The following is a 14,262-nucleotide window of genomic DNA, read 5'->3' on the forward strand; positions in this document are numbered from 1 at the left end:
ATACCTAGCTAAACAGAATACTTGTAGACAACTAAAAGGTATGATGGTCTTCTTCCTGGGCTCATAACTCAATGGAGTTGCATTGCAAGATCTCATTTTTCAGCTTCCGGAGTAATATCACTGCTCATGTACAGTAAAAGTTTGAGAATACCCATATAGCATTTGCGGTGCATATACAATACTTAACAGTTATACCTCATTCAAGACTGGATGCAAATTGATAGCAGCCAAGCAGTCACATCTGACAAGTTAACCAGGAAAACACAACCATAACATTAAATGCCAGATGTTATCACAACTGTATATTTAAAGTCACTTCATTGTGTGGCAGAGTGCTGTACTTAACTGTGTCAGGAAGCCATTGCTGCTCAAAGCACAAGTAACAGAGAATATGCAATACCACACCAAAGTTAAAATAAGATAGCCTGCTATAAAACCATATTCTAAAAGCTGCTAATGCACTTGCGTAGCCTGATAAAGTTAATATTCAATATCACAGGTGATTATGCCTAGCAGGGCCTTTGCTTATGCCACAAATGCGAAGCTCTGCAGCACAAAAGTTTCCTATTCTTAGCCAGTAAATATGGTCAATGAAAGCATTAACATTATGAAACTGCTTAGCAGACATCTTTAAAAGGTTGTGTGTCACCAACGGAGACAGAAATAAGCCAGTTTTGAATTACATTAAAAATGCATATTCATATTCATGGCACGAAGGTAGGATTAGAAATGTAATCCATTAAAAGCAGTACCACTTCAAGGTACCTCAAGATCCTCTAAGTCCAGGATACAGCCAGATATGCAAAGTTATGCCAAGCTGATGCACCTCTGCAAGTTACAGCTATAGTCAGTGAATCTCAAAGACAATGCAGAAAACTCCAGCAGCAGTTAATAGTTCACTCTTAAAATTTAAATGACAGCACTAAAATGGGTGCATGAAATGTTACAGAAAGGAAGACATGTTACTGTCACTTATGTCCACTTTAGACCATATCAAACCAGGAAACAGATCTGTATAGTGATGGATTAAGAGACCCTCAGCTAAATTCAGAAATGAAATCTACCCTACCTTTGTAGGCTTCACCCCAGGATCCTTTGAGTTGCTTGCAGATCACAAACTGCTACATTAAAAAAAAAAAAAAAAAAAATTCACTTCACAGTCCATGTGATAAATTGGCTCTTTATAAAAAAGTACAGTCTAAGCATGTGTGCAATATCAACATTCTACAGCAGTCTTCTGCAGGTTAGAAAGCCCTTTTAACCCAATTTGTGTACATTTCCATTCTACAGCAAGGGCTGAACAGTCAGACCCATAGACTCGTACTTCTGACCAGCTGCATATGCAAAGTCATGTAAAGACTTATCATGGAAATAATCAATCAGGCCACAGGGAATTTCCAAATAATGCACCATTCTCAGTCTGGATTTGTCAAGGGCAAGTTATGGTTACTCAGCCTGGTGGATTCTTTGAAAAGATCACCAAAGAATGGATGAAGGCAAAATAATGCACACCTCATACCTCCACATGGCCAAAGCCTTTGACCACTCCTCACTCTGGCATATTAGAAAAGCTAAATAAACTGGGAATATGCCCCTATGTCATCCCCCCCACCGATTACCAACTGGCTCACAGATAGGATGCAGGTAATCAAAATAATGGAATTTACTTACACAAAGATTCCAGTCACCAGTGCAGTCCCCCAGGGTTCTGTGTTGGACCTCTCCTGTTTGGCATCTACTTTTCAGAAGTAAAAGCTAATACTAAAGGGCTCTGACCAAGTTTGCAAATGGCTGCAAGCTAGGACCAGTCATGGAATGCCCAAATGACAGATATCCTGCAGATTGGTGACAAAAATCACGGACTGAAATTAAATGCCATTAAATGCATTGGTGTATCCTTCAGGGAGAAGTCTAACATAAGCAACTACCAACTTGTCAATAAGCCCCTAAGAGCTGACTCAGTAGCTCAGAATTTGGGAATTTACGTTGGCAGTGACCTATCTTCTGACTACCGTGTGTCTATTGTTGTTAGCCAGTCCTTCTATATTATAAAGCTTATACACAAATGTGCCTAGATCTTAGGCTGTCATTATCCCACTTTACTCAGCCTAGATCAAAGATGTTTTTGTCCTCTTTTACTCCACCCAAATTAGGTCAGTCCTTGGATTTAATGCCACCTTTGGCATGTATCTGTTCAGACACATACAACAACTGGAATGCCCAGAGACATTCCTTACTAAAGGGATACAATGCCTAAACAACATGTCCTACAAGGACAGACTCAGAGTTATGCCTGTATCTTACAGACTTGCTAATATCTGACCTGTGTCTGGCATACGAGGCATTTTCTAACCCATTACTGATGGATTTATCAGCAAGTCAAATGGCATCAGAAATAATAGTTCTAGGAATCTAAACCTTTTCTGCAACATGAATGGAAAGGTTTGGGGGGACTGGTGTATCTTAGAGAGGATACAGCTGCTGTGGGGAAGACTTCCCTTCTACATAAAACAAGGTTCATCTCTGTCCATATTCAAGTGCAACTTAGAGTTATGGATGGGAAACAGAAAATGTACCCCAGGAAAGTGCCTTGAACTACTCATGGACAAAGGCAGCAACAACATGATTTATACTATGCATAGATCCCTTACCTAGGATATTATCCCAGTAATTCTCATTGGGGTAATATATAATTCCTGGACCATGGGAGGGGTAAGGCCAATTAATAAGCCAAATGGGATAAGTTATTTTGAGCACGAAAAGGGAAACTGGCCAAGCTTAAAAAGGCCTGTAAGGGCAGCTAGCCTAGTACTTACCTATGACAGATGTTTGCTCCATTACTTGATACCCTGTCTTTCTCAGCACCCCCCCCCAATTCATGATGAAAAATGTGATGGCTTTAATAAAGTTATTTAAAAAGCTTTAGCGCATACCCAGAACTTGTATTACTCAGCTCTGTTGTCAGACTGTTAATATTAAGATGGCTCAGTGCAGTCAACTACTACTACTGCAATACCTCCAACTTAAGGCCATATCAAAATGACTGCATAATTATCTAAAACCTGCCATGGAATATCACTTGAGCTTACCTTAAACTTATCTGTGAACCTTGCCTCAATATACAAGCACAACAATTTCTGGTTGAGCTTTTGGTTTGCTGGGTTGGACATTACACATAACCATAAATCAGCAGTAGTGAGCTTAGTTGTGTGATGCAAAATAGACTACAGTAACACAGAATACACTAAACAAAGTGTGCATATACAATGAGCATTTTGTATAATGTTCTAAGCATTACAGTCAGGTCCATTGTCATGCCCTCTGCTGTCACATAGACATTGAGGTACGTTAAAACTATAGAACAAACCTTTTGTAACCATTAGGTCAGTTTCAAAGATCGCAGACTCACAATCCGTTGACTTGCACTATTGTTAAACATTGTCCAAAATGAACAATTCACCCAACATCATCATATACAAGGTCTATGCTCCCAGTCAGGAATGCAATACTTGTAAATAAACTCCAACTGAAAAATAAAGTAGCCTCACCTCAGAGACATGTAATTGCTTGACTGTTTCTTTTCATACTTAAAAAAAGTTGTTTACAAATGAAATTGCAACTATTTGACTTGCAGTTAATACCACCCATTTATTGTCATCATCTTCCACTGACCTTTTAACTGAGGCTCAAGTTTAAGAAGGACCTTAAGTTACAGCCTACTATTTATTTATTTTACATTTGTTGACTGGGATAGTCCGACTGGATATATGTCCATTTTCAGCAGAGGCCCGGGGAGAAAAGCTCCAGATAACACAGATAGGGTGGTACAAAATTTTGTGTGCTACTAGAAGTGGATTGAACAGAAGTAGGCTAGGCAGTTCTAGCCACTTGAGAAGTAGGCTAGGCAGTTCTAGCCACTTGAGAAGACTAAGGTTTTGACAATGATGTGTCCTATATGTTGAGCCTATGGCAAATCTGGCAATATGGTTGTAACAGTGAGAAAGGTTACTTAGTTCAGATTTGCTCAAATTGGAGAGTATGGGGGTGGCATATAGAAGGGTAGAGGGTAGGTGTGAGGGGGCGATTGCAGTCCTAGCTAATGGAGTTAGAAAAGGTTTGCTTCTATATAATGAGACAAGCTTCTTCTTAATGTTTTTTATAGTTTTATTGATATGCAGATCAAATTTGAGATTATTGTCCACTATTACTCCTAAAAGCTTAGTCTGGTCATCCGGAGAGATAGAGGTACTGTTGTTGGATGCTATGGAGAAGGAAAATGGGGTGGATCTACTGGTGGGGGTAAAGAGGAGCAGTTTAGTTTTGTTGGGATTTAACAACAGACAGTGATTAGAGAGCCAATTTGCAACTGTGTTAAATGTGTTTTGTGTTAAGGTTCGAAGGTCTAAAGGGGAGGAAGCCATACAGATCAGGGTAGAATCATCTGCATATTGAATGCAGGTTGCATCAGGGATGGCAGTATGAAGATTGTTGATGAAGACAGAAAAAAAGTGTAGAGGACCTAAAATAGAGCCCTGAGGACACCAAGGGTGAGAGGTAGCACGGTGTTGACAGAGCCATGCTGAGAGCTGGCAAGCAGACCATTCTGAAAGCGATAGTCCACAAGTTGCTTATGAACGTACTTCTCCATTAATTTGGCTAGTGGTGAGAGAATAGCAATGGGTCTGTAGTTGGACAGTTTTGTTGAACTTCCACCTTTGTGGAGTGGGATAACGTTTCCACATTGAGTAATATAGTTCCAACAGTTAGTGTTCTATTGATTAGGACAGAGATGGGGAATGCTATGGCGTTGGCAGCTTTTTGTAGGTACTCTGCAGGAAGGAGGTCAGCAGAAAGGGTGGTTGGTTTTAGGTTTTGATAAGGGAACTGATAAAAGTGGTAGTGACAGGTTGGAAGTAAAAGGGGGGATGAGAAGTGGGTGTGTTAGTGGTAGAGTTAGAGTGGGTGGGAGTAAGTTGGTTAGCTAAGGACTGAATAGTTTCAGTGAAAAAGTTAAAGGCAGTGGCAACAGTTTCTGGGGATTTTTGGGTGTAGTTTGATGGGGATAGGGTGGTAGATTGTTCTGGATGAAGAAGTCTGTTAATACCTGCCCAAAACCTTTGGGGATTGTTTTGGTGTTTAAATTGGAGGTTCTGGTAGTAAGGTTTTTTTGTATAATTTCTAAGTTGACGATATATCACTTGGTCGAGGGGGGGGCTTTAATTGTTCGTCATTTAGTCCAGGCTATATTTCTAAGTTTGATTTTTATTTTAGTTTCCTTTCTGAGCCATGGAGCAGTATTAAATTTAGTCTTCATAGTACGTGCAGGAGCATGGGAGTCAAGGATGCCCAGGAATTTATTGTTAAAGAAAGTTACGGTTTCATCTAGTGGTAGATTTTTTTAGGCTTGACCAGTTGACTGATTTAAGTTCATTTAGGAAGTTAGTACGATTGAAATTTTTATTATTTCTGATTGTTTTGTATGTAGTCTTGTGGTGGGTTTCTGCCTTATGCTTAATAATATAAGTTAGTGAATGATCACCTAGGTCATCAGGGAGAGTCCCAGCTGTATAAAAGCTTGGGTGGCTATTGATAAGTACCCAATCTAAGATACTTTCCTTGTTGGTGGATTTGCTAATCCTAGTGGGAGAAGTTATTATTTGTGTGAACCCAAACAGATTTATATGGATGACAGGGCATTCAGCTGAGCAGGTACACCAGACAGTGTAAAAGTCACCAAGAACAATGGTTTTTAAGGGGTAGGTAGTGGATAACCATTTGAGGATATCTTCCAGAGTGCTTATTTTATTGCTTGGGGGTATGTAGACACAGATAATATTTATACTCATTATTGTTAAATTTGCAGTTTGGTAATGAAGATTTAAGAGTTATTAAATAGGGGCTGTTGAACTGGATCTCTATTAACACAATGTATTTTGTAAAGAACTGCTATCCCACCTCCCTTCTTAGCTGTTTGGTCTAATCAGTTTATGTTGTAGCCCGGGGGTAATGCCTCATTATCGGCAGTAGTAGGTTTAAGCCAGGTTTCTGTAAGACGCATTATGGATGGGGAATGAACTGCTAAAAGGACAGGCAGGTTGGGGATTTCATTATTTATACTTCAAATGTTAAAATGAAATGCCAGGAGAGTGCTTTCAGGACTGTACTAGAGATTACTCATTTCAATGTGTACAGTCTTATACAGAAAATTTACACATGCTTAAATGTGTTCTCACTTACAGAAATGTGTGTTCTTTATGTAGAAATATACATGTTTTAACCTCTTATGGAGATGGGCCCCACAACATCTTTCCTATAAGATTTAAAGACTAAAAGGCAGAAAAATGTGTAAGCACACAAACCTACAGATATGGAGGCTCTTAAAAGTAAAGAAAAACACAAAGATGTCCTAAATGTCACCTTAGAAGCAAGTACCCTCAGCAACCTTATAAACATAACACAGGCAACTTGAAATATACATTAAGAGAGTCAGTGTCTCATTTCAAAAGCCTATAAAGCAAACCTCCACACAATCCAATATCCAATTCATAGGTGATTCCATTGTGAGACACACTGATGTACCACTCACCAGGCAGTGCAATGACAGGCTCATGTTCAGTTTCCAATCAGGTGCCATAATTCGCCACATCACACATTTAAGTAGCTGCATAGATGCATCTGTCCCCCTGTGAAATACATGTAATTCCAAATTCAACAGCTCCCTATTGTGGATCCCAAATGTAAACAGGCTCTATAGTAAAATACAAAAAGCGCATTGCTTGTAAAATAAATGTCACTCTCAAGTTACAAAGAAATAAAGCAAAAAAGACTGTGCAAAACAGGGAACTCTGGGCCCTGATCAAACAGTAAATGATGTCACATACTCTGATCCAGGTGACAGAGTTAAATTTATCCACCATCAGACTGACTAACTTCACCCCCTCCCTCTCCCACTACATGCCCAAAAATCAGTAATACATCTACAACCCTCCCCCCCCCAATCAAAGTCCTGAATGCACTATCCAAGAACCAGAACATTGCTTCTTTGGGGCCAGATAATGTGGAGAGTTTGCTGGCCTACTGCAAAAAGGACCTGTCACACCATCTCCAGAGGGTATTCAGTGTCAACCTCCAAGCAGGCGTTGTGGTGGGTGAATACAGGATAGCAAATTCCCTGACACAAAGATGAGACATCAACAGACCAGGGAAATCATAGACCCATAAGTCTGGCCAGCCTCATTTGCAAGGCTATGAAAAGGATAGTTATGGAATAAAGGCATGGTGCATACCTTTCAACTTCTTAGAGCATGTAATCTGGACAAAGTCATAAATAATGGGGGGACAAAGATCCAAAAACAGATAAATTTTAAATATTGATCTTACAAACTTAGAAAAGTGATAGAACAGGTTTTGCATTAGCATGATTTTTCTGGAGGGTATGAAGTCTGAAACTCAAGTAACAGTCATTATTTACTATCTTCATTCTTTAAAGATTTGCCAGTAATTTGCCATAAAACCAAAATTTTAAGGAACAAACTAAAAATACGAGGCAAAAATCTGGACAGTTGAGAGGTATCCACGGTTAACATACAAAATCTTGACCCAAGCCAACAAAGAGTAAATTGGCTCACAGATAGAACCCAGGAAATTAAGGTAGATGGCTGTTCCACTTTCAAAAGACCTGTCACTAGTGGTGTACTCCAGGGTCGAGACCCTGTGTGTGAGGCAGAGATCACCCCTCAGTAGCCTTGTTATCCAACAAGTTACACATGGACCAACATTTAGCTGGGATATTTTATCTATGATATCCAAGTATGGGATGGTGTTGAACACCTTTTAGAGGACCAGTTATGCAATGTGCTCCAATTTATCCTCATCTACTGCCTCAGTAGTCCGGAAGAAGTCAGCCAGGTTAAGTATTAAGATCTGCCCTTAACAAATCCAAATTAGCTTAGGTCAATAGTTCATAGGTTTCCTGTGTCCTTATTTATTAATTCCATAATGATTCTTTCAGAGTTGTGGGTCTACAAATTCCCAGATCAATTGATGAGCAGACTTCATGCATAGGGATGATAGTTGCTGCCCTTCCTTCATCCTTGGACCACTTCATTTTACGAATTTCCCAGAAGTCAAAACTACTGTAAATGGTTTAAGGCTGATCAAGTCTGCAGATGACTGTAAACTTGGTGAAATCATGAGCTCCCCAAAGAACAAGATACTCCAAGAGGGCCTTTCCCAATCAACAGCTGGTGTCAAAACCATGTAATAAAACCACAAACCAAGAAATATATAACAATATCCTTTAACAAACAAGAAGTCTCTTGTTAACTTTCACATTGACAACACATCCCTGAAAATTGATCCAGTAGTTATGACCAAGTACATTCCTGGGTACCTAAAACTATTGTAAGAAAGTGCATTTCCATAGATCAACTTTTTACTAAGGCTATGGCATCCAGGGTCAAGGATGTGATTATTCCATTGCATTCTGCAGTCATCAAGGCGATCATTAAGTATAGTACCACCATCAACATGTACCGCACCAAATGTTTGACGCCCGCAACACTTTCTTATAAAGGAAATCAAGATCCTAAAACATAAGAACTACGCAGACCATCTGAAAGCCTTGTCCCTCCTCTCAGTATCATACAGACTACTGAGGGGTAATCTCTGACACACACACACACACACACACACACACACACACACACCTATTCTTTCAGATCTGCTGCAAATTCACAAGTTGAATGGGGACAAATACACAGTCACAGACATCTAAATCTCTTTTGCAACATAAGCAGAAGAGGTTGGAGAAATAGATATGTATCACGGAGATTAGTACTTATTTGAAAATCATCTACCTCTCCAAATATAACAGACGTTGATCTCTTCTATTATTCAAACATAACCAGGTTGAATGAATGGGTAATCACCAATTCATCTATGGTTTAAACGCCCTTGTCCCTCATAGATAGGGGACACATGTAAATCATATCTCTGTTATTCACATTTAAAATCTTCTTCTTTCGGCTGCTCCCGTTAGGGGTCGCCACAGCAGATCAACTGTTTCCATTTCTTCCGGTCCTCGGCATATTGCTCTGTCACACCAACCACTTGCATGTCCTCTCTCACCACATCCATAAACCTTATCTTAGGCCTTCCTCTTTTCCTGTTACCTGGCAGCTTCATCCTTCGCATCTTTTTCCCAATATACTCTGCATCCCTCCTCAGCACATGTCCAAACCAACGTAATCTTGCCTCTCTGGCTTTGTCTCCAAACCTTCCAACCTGGGCTGACCCTCTAATATACTTATTCCTAATCCTGTCCATCCTCGTCACACCCAGTGCAAATCTTAACATCTTCAGCTCTGCCACATCAAGCTCCGACTCCTGCCTTTTTGTCAATGCCACTGTCTCCAACCCATATAACATAGCTGGTCTCACTGCCCTCTTGTAGACCTTCCCTTTCACTCTCACATTTAAAATATAAGGCCTTAAACCTTCATAGCAATATATGGCTTGGCTTCTAAAGGTTCTTCCCAAATCATAGCCTACTAAGTACCTATGAACAAAAGGCATGCAATTGCTGTACAAAGGAAATGCAAAAACACGGAAAAGCTTACAGCATCACCAAGCGAGAAAGAATACAGGAGGGGGGGGGTAGAAGGGTTATAGAATGTAAAGCACTCTGAGCAACCAAGCAAGCAGTAAGGCATAATGAGATTTACAGATATCAAAAGCATGGAAAAGAGAAGACATAAGGTCAGTGATTGAGTGACCATGACTGTACGAGTCAGACTAACCAGTAGCTGTTGACCACAACTGGATAAGTCTGCTAAACCAGTAGCGGTTTAGCATGATCAGAGGACTCCGATATTCATTAATGAATTTTTCTAGAATGCTAACCTGTTACATTCTTCTTTAAATCTATCACTTCCAATGACTTCTTTCAGGGCAGAGGCATGCTGCTCAAAAACTTGCAATATGTGATGTGTGTGTGTGTGTGTGTGTGTGTGTGTGTGTGTGTGTGGGGGGGGTCTACATTAGTCCAGAGGCAAAGTGCTACATAATGAAAAATGAGGCACAATTCAAAATACTAGGGACATTTATACATCACTGTTCCTGGCATCTGGTGATTAAGTAAAAGCCAGATTATCTACAGTCATTCATGAGGAAGGGTTATATTATAAAAGTAGCACAGACATTGCTGCTACATAGACAAACTTGTTTTAATATTCAAAAACAAGATCTATTTTATAAGTCTGTTAAGACAATACAGCTAATGCACAACCTTCATCTGTTACTGCTAAATTAAATCAAGTCCTACAGCAGCTCTTATGCCCATCACAAGTTAAAACGACCTGACCCAGTAAGTACTTTGGGAAGTTAACATTCAAGACATCCTACAGCGTACTAGTTAGAGTTATTCTCCACGTAGGTCTCAGATATTAGTAAGACAAGGCAAGAGTTCCCCCAAATTCAAACCAAACAGGGCACATGTCTGTTTGTGCCTGTGAGCTGTAATGCATTTGCTATCCACAAACATGCCTAGCCTCAGCAGGAGTCACCCCCCCCCCAAAAAAAAAGCACTAGGATTTACTCTTCAGGAGGATGCAGTAATCACCTATTTAAACAAAGAAGCAAGTCAGAAGGTTTACTTTTTAAACTGTCTTGTGTTAAACTCGTGTACCACCAAAAAAGCTGCCATACAGCTGCCTAACCTTTCTTCCAGTAATTTCATAAACTTATTGCTACAAAACAAATCCTTCTCCCTCAACCATTTATACAAACACAGTAGTTTAAAACACAAAAAAATTCACCTTAGATATTTGAAGCACAGGCCAAAAACATGCACCTTAAAGAAGTGTGTGTGTGTGCACTTTTGACTTTCAGAACATTTCTGAAATGAAACACTTGATATAGTATCTGTTAATATCATGAAAAATCCACAACTATCTTTCATAATGCAGCCCAAACTTGTGGGGCCAGAGTATAGGTGCATTTTGCAGTCAGTTATAAGTACCTGCATACAAATTAAAAATAAATACTTGATGTTTCAAAGCCTTGTTATGTGCAAGTTATAAATATAAACTGCTTTTCTGGAAAGTAACAGCACAAGAGTTTCTTGGAGTATGTTATAAAGAGAGTCAGTTGAAACTTATTTGTAAGCCATTTCTTAAACTTGAACTTTTTAAGTGGTGACTCAAAAATTAATTTCACTTAAGATTCTTAACAGCTCTGTAGCCAGCTAAACACACTCTTCTGAACTAAGGTCCCTGAAGCCTTACAGATCAAAGTGTTGACCACCTACACCTATCTTAAGAAAAGTCTACACAAAATACATAAATGATAAAAACATACCTTCAAAACAGCTTTTTTACAATTTGTGTGCCCTTGGGTGTGTGCTTGGCGGGGTGGCTGGAGGAAAAAAAATGAAAATGCTACTATTTCAGAAATACAAGCACCATTTACAATAATACATTCAAGAACAGCAAAGAAGTGTGAATACAACCTAAACTGTAACCAGCAACACTGCAGCCTACATTTTCTCCCAACGATTTAAAAGTTAAAAAAAAATTAAGTGTACAACTGTGAGGCTTGAAGGCAAACATACTCTAAGTATCACACTCTAGCCTACATCTCTACCCACAAAAATAAATACTTGAAGAAATATACATATGTGGACAAGTATAACAAAGTACTATAATAAACACCCTCTTTTAGCATAGATTATGTATTCCCCCTCCCCCGCAAAAAAACATTTAAAACAAATCTTGGCTGCAGGAAAAAGCTGTACTTACTCCTTTCTGCACTTGGTAACACACCGACACACATTAAAAGCAAGTCATTTAAGTGGCTATGATTTGAGTAATTTCAGATTATGATATCTTAAATGACTTCCAATAATTCTCTTGCAAACATCTCACTCTAAAATTTAAAATTTAAGAGAATTATTACATATATTGAAAATATTCCTTCTGGTTTTCCAGCTCACTACCACTGCTCATTAAAAACAAAACTGAGAGCTTTGTTCAAATAGCAAGAATGCACTAGAAAGATAATGCTGCATGCCATCTGCCAATTATAATTCTCACCTGTGACAGGAATTCAGAACCTTGATTAACCTAGGCTGACAATTGTAGCAGTCAATCTGGATAACCAAATACATTTGCTGGTGCGAAAAAGTTCTTTAACCCTTTGACTACTGTCAAATTTTTTACAATGTTGTATCCATAATATTTTTTTGTCTTGCTGTACATCTGTGAATGTCTGCATGTCAAAAACAGGTTAATTTACTCTCGAGAAATATATTTGCTGGGACAAATATCTGTGAGGTACTCCAGCCAGACAGCAGTAGTTGCATGGTACTGTCAAGTTAGTCTGGCAGTATTCCCATATTCCTTAAGACATTTATTGGAAATTAACCAAGTGAGAATTTTTTTAGCGATTCCATTACTGGGCACAACTAATATCCACAGTCCTACCCATGAGACTCTAGTTCTGTCTGGAGTCATTTAACTCATCCCACCCTGAAAAACAATCACTGATTTCAAAAGAAACAAATGACTGTATCAAAGATTAAGCTTTCTCTTTTTCAGGCCCAAACTCTGATATTCTTTTTCCAGACACAGCATTAGCAATTTACAAGACTTCAGTGGAAACCTGTAATTTCAGTATAAATAAACTCAGAGTTATAGTTTAGTCAGTTGGTGCCCTGGGTAAACCCCCCAAATGGTCCTGCAACCAAACTTGAAGTTCAAAAAGAAAAGTTCCAGAATTAAGGACCAAAAATAAAAAGCCAGTAGTGACTGTACCAGAAAGATGTACTTGATCCGTGTTACGCTTCCTAATGCACACACACACAAAGCAAGTCATATAAGCGACTATGGTTTGAGAAATTTAATATCATGTTTTTAAATGACTTCCGAAAATACACTCACACCTAGATGTTCAACAAGTATTTATGCCTCTTATGTGCAGACTGATGAACACTTCTTCACTGCCAATCACCCCCCCCAAAAGCTTGCACCCAGTAACAGTCACCTTGTTTGTCCTGCTTTGCTATGGATCTGAATATGCATACATATATGCAAATACATGGTGTTGGTAGTCACTTTCTGAGTGGAATAATCTTTAGTCCATGTAGTTAAAATATATATTATTTGCTTAAAGCAGCAAGGACAGTGTGAAAAATATTCAGTGAATTATACTGGGGACACACACCATAACACTTGTCTTAAAAGACCAGCTTAATTTCATGTTTAAATTATTCAATAAATAAAAATAGTATATTATTATAGTAATGAGTGTAGTAGACATCGAGGCCATGGAAGATTGTACCAACTATTTAGCCTTGATTAGTTGTGTAGTGAGTTGTAGGCATTTGCTATTCTACTCCACAGCTGTTTACTTTGCTGAAGACTTTTGACCATGTACCCTACCATAGCCTAATGCAATGCCAAATGCATTGGTCCAAAGTTTTATCAGGCAGTGCATGTATAAGCATTTAAACTTGGAAGATGGTGAAGTTATAACAATCCTAAAGTGCTTGTAACCCATACCATTAATTTGGCAAGTTCAATTTTTTATTTCTTGAAAGCACATGTCATGGCAAATAAATGAACTCAGTAAGTTTTCACTGTAATGAGAAAAAAAGTCTATACCATATAGGTATTTATATGGTGAACCCATACTTCTGCTATATCGTTTTCAGTACAATGTCCCCAATATCAGATTATAATAGCAAGGGAATAGCAAATATTATACCATGACCCCCCATTATTATTCCAAAATGTGCACGCTGATTGGCCAGCGTGCCCGTTGTAAATCGAGTTATACTAATGGAAAAAGGTCCGGTCGCCCGGACTTTTTTCCATTAGTATAACTCTCTTTTTAAAACACTGTCTCACTATGTTAAATGGGTTTAACATAGCGAGACAGCTTTAAAATAAGCAATGGAAATCTCCGTTGCTTATTTTAAAGCTGTCTCGCTATGCTAAACCCATTTAACATAGCGAGACAGGTTTTAAAAAAAAGCAACGGAGAAAGCAAGATCTCCGTTGCTTTTTTTTAGTGTTTCGCTATGTTAAATGAGTTTAACATAGTGAGACAGTTTTAAAATAAGCAACGGACATCTCCGTTGCTTATTTTGAAGCTGTCTCGCTATGTTAAACCCATTTAACATAGCGAAACACTAAAAAAAAAGCAACGGAGATCTTGCTTTCTCCGTTGCTTTTGCCCACAGCTCTGATGTACTGCGCAGGC

At 38.8% G+C, this 14,262-nt stretch overlaps 1 long non-coding RNA gene across 1 annotated transcript; it reads right to left on the reverse strand.

Annotated features, from left to right (window-relative positions):
- Positions 1 to 781: 781 nt before the first annotated feature.
- Positions 782 to 11,986, reverse strand: LOC122810879. Its single transcript, XR_006366139.1, has 3 exons — positions 11,799 to 11,986; positions 11,359 to 11,415; positions 782 to 1,121 (listed from the first exon to the last, which is right to left on the reverse strand). It is a non-coding gene; the product is annotated as an uncharacterized LOC122810879 (long non-coding RNA).
- Positions 11,987 to 14,262: the final 2,276 nt, after the last annotated feature.

Source organism: Protopterus annectens, chromosome 9.part0, assembly GCF_019279795.1.
Source record: "Protopterus annectens isolate FY-2018-M chromosome 9.part0, PAN1.0, whole genome shotgun sequence".
NCBI lineage: Eukaryota > Metazoa > Chordata > Ceratodontiformes > Protopteridae > Protopterus > Protopterus annectens.